Source organism: Furipterus horrens, unplaced genomic scaffold, assembly GCF_987537825.1.
Source record: "Furipterus horrens unplaced genomic scaffold, mFurHor1.1.pri manual_scaffold_2, whole genome shotgun sequence".
NCBI classification, from domain to species: Eukaryota; Metazoa; Chordata; class Mammalia; order Chiroptera; family Furipteridae; genus Furipterus; species Furipterus horrens.
In genome coordinates, this window is record NW_028327172.1 from 24,571,878 (window position 1) to 24,575,192 (window position 3,315).

A 3,315-nucleotide genomic window follows, 5' to 3' on the forward strand; every position below is an offset into this window, starting at 1 on the left:
CAAAACAGAGTCCCAACTACTCAGATTATAACAAGTAATAAGAAATAGACCAGCAAAACTTTCAAAACAAAATGTTTCAACAATTTTGTGTTGACTGACTACCATGTGCAAGGAATTGGGTCCAGAATATTAGGGTAAGTTTCTAAAATTTTTCTTGACTACACTTATGCAGGGCTGGTTGCAAAATCTGGGAAGAAAAACCAGTGAACTTAGTTATAGAGAGGGCAAATGAATAAAGCTTCAGACATGTTTGTACCTGGTAGTTTTAGATGGTATATAGGTTTGGCTTCATTTGCATGGATATATAGACTGAAGCTGTGACTGATAAGACATGGTAGTTTGCAAATCTTAGAACTATGTATGTCATTTATGCATAACTTATTCTTTAATTCACTCATTTCTTTCAAAAAAGTTATTGATTTGTCATATGTAGAGACACTATATCAGGCGCTGGGGATACAAGATCAAATTAGATTTTTGTTTCTTTTCCCTGAGGAGCTTAGAGTATAAGGTAGAAGTTCCAAGATGACGGTACACATAAGGATGACCTGGGGCACAAGCTAAAATTTCACATGTACATACCCATTCTGAGATGCAGATTAGGTAGGTCAGGGTAAATAGACTGGGCATATGCATTTTCATCAAGAACCACAGAATATGCTGGTCAGTTTAATTTGAAACCAGTATCTAGAGAACTCTGATTTAGACAAGTATGAGTCTCTCATGCAACTTTTTCTGTGTCAACTGCCAGATTTCAGGGCAAAAGAGGAAAAATCTAGTATACTAAACTACATAGAGATAAGATATATTACTTGGGTAGAAAGCAAATTATTCATTTCTGTGTTCAAACAAGCATAGATATTTACTTGCTTAAATTCTGTATAGGAAGTTGAACCCCATGTTTTTAAAAACATTTCCAACACTGATATCTGTGCTTCTGTGACATCAAAGTTTAACTCACCCTAAGCTTTATACTTCAGTAAAGAAATGATAATTTTGCCTTTCTGCCAGTGGATGCTACTGAGTAAACATCATTGAAATCTTCCCTTGTGCCCTGGCTGCTGTGGCTCAGTGAACTGAGTGTCAGCCTGCCAACCAAGTGTCGCTGGTTCAATTCCCAGTCAGGGCACATGACTAGGTTGCAGGTCAGGTCCCCAGTAGGGGGTGCAAGTGAGAAGCAACAGCACAGTGATGTTTCTCTCCCTCTCTTTCTCCTTTCCCCTCTCTCTAAAAATAAATAAGTAAATACAATTGTTAAAAAAAAATGCCAACACATTTTTTTAAAAAAAGGCATCTAAAATTGAAGAAGTAAAATTGTCTGTAGATGACATAATCTTAAAAAAAAAAAAAGAAAGAAAAGAAATCTCCCCTTCTGCAGTCATCCTGTCTATGTCAGAGCTGGAACAGCTGCGGAAGCTCTTTTTTTTTTTTTTTTAAGTATATTTTATTGATTATATTCTTACAATAGTTCCAATTTTTCCCCCCTTGCTCCCCTCCGCCCAGCACGCCCCTCCCCAACAATCCCCTCTCCAAGTCCATGCCCATGGGTCATACATACAAGCTCTCCTGCCTCATCCTTTCATATATTCTTCTTCTTCTTTTTTAAAAATAATTAACTAATTAGTTAAATATTGTAACAATAAAAAATAACAATCCCTCCCTCTCAGACTTAAGACCCTTTACAATCTTATAAAGGACAATGGATGAAGGTCTCAAGCTCCTCTAGCTGCTTCAAGCTGGACATGGTCGTCGTCCTACCTACCCGTGGGTCAAGAAATCCCTAATAAGAGTGGGGGTGTGGAGGGGAGGGTGGCCTTCCCACATGGGGAAGGATCGTGCAGACTCCAGGTTTGTTGGCTGTCTCTGGACAACGACATGCTTGGTTTAACAGGCTGGCATCCTTGTTGTATTCTGGGGGCAACAGGGTTAAAGGACATCATTCAATCCATAACCACTAGATGACAAAAGACAGGTATTAATTTTTCAATGTCCCACATTAGGGAAAATAAGGGCTTCTTTGGAGGAAGGTATGCCAGGTACATTGCGGAAGCTCTTTATTGGAGGTTCAAGCTTTGACTCAACAGCTGAGAGTCTGAGAAGCCATTTTGAGCAATGGGGAATGCTCACAGACGGTGTGGCGATGAGAGACCCCAACATCAAGAGCCCCAGAGGCTCTGGGTTTGTTATGTACGCTACTGTGGAGGAGGTGGGTGCAGCCATGAATGCAAGTCCACACACAATGGGTGGAAAAGTTGTGGAACCAAAGAGGGCTGTCTCAGGAGAAGACTCTCAAAGACCTGGTGCCCACTCCACTGTGAGGAAGAATTTTGTCCATGCTATTAAAGAAGACACCAAAGAACAACACCAGATTTTGAACTGTATGGAGAAAATGAAGTAATTGAAATCATGATTGACCAAGGCAGTGGCAAAAAGAGAGGCTTTGCTTTGGTAACCTTTGTGACCATGAGTCTGTAGAAAAGATTGTCATTCAGAACTACCATGCTGTGAGTGGCCACAACTATGAAGTAAGGAAAGCCCTATCTAAGTAAGAGAAGGTTAGTGCTTCATCCAGCCAAAGAGGTCAGAGTGGTTCTGGAAACTTCAGAGGTGGTCATGCAGGTGGTTTTGGTGAGAATAACAACGTTGACCGTGGAAGAAACTTCAGTGGTTGAGGTGGCTTTGGTGGTACCTGTGGTGGTGGTGGATATAGTGGTGAATGGGGGTGGCTATAATGGATTTGGTAATGATGGAAGCAATTTTGGTGGTGGCAGAAGCTACAATGATTTTGTCAATTGCAACTATCAATCTTCAAATTTTGGACCCATGAAAGGAGAAAGCTTCAGAGGCAGAAGCTCTGGCTCCTTTGGTGGTGAAGGCCAATACTTTGCCAAACCATGGAATCAAGGTGGCTATGATGGTTCCAGCAGCAGCAGTAGCAATGACAGAGGTTTTCATCAGTAATTGCTGCCAAGAAACATAGCTTAGCAGCACAGGAGAGCCAGAGAAGTGACAGGGAAGCTGCAGGCTACAATCAATTTGTGAACTCAGCCAAGCACAGTGGTGGCAGGGCCTAGCTGCTACACAGACTATTTTTGACAGTACTCATGTGAATGGACAAAAAACTCCAGGGCTGTATTTGTGGCTAATTGTATAACAAGTTATTTTAGTTTCTGTTCTGTGGAAAGTGTAAAGCATTCCAACAAAGGATTTTAATGTAGTTTTTTTCTTTTGCACCCATGTTGTTGATTGCTAAATCTAATAGTCTGAATAAATATGTCCTTTAAAAAAAAATGTACAGTGTAAAATTAATCTACC

The 3,315-nt window shown here is 40.5% G+C and overlaps 1 pseudogene; it reads left to right on the forward strand.

Moving 5' to 3' along the window:
- The first annotated feature begins 2,140 nt into the window (after positions 1–2,140).
- Positions 2,141–2,961, forward strand: LOC150018033 (heterogeneous nuclear ribonucleoprotein A1-like; annotated as a pseudogene).
- The last annotated feature ends 354 nt before the right edge of the window (positions 2,962–3,315 follow it).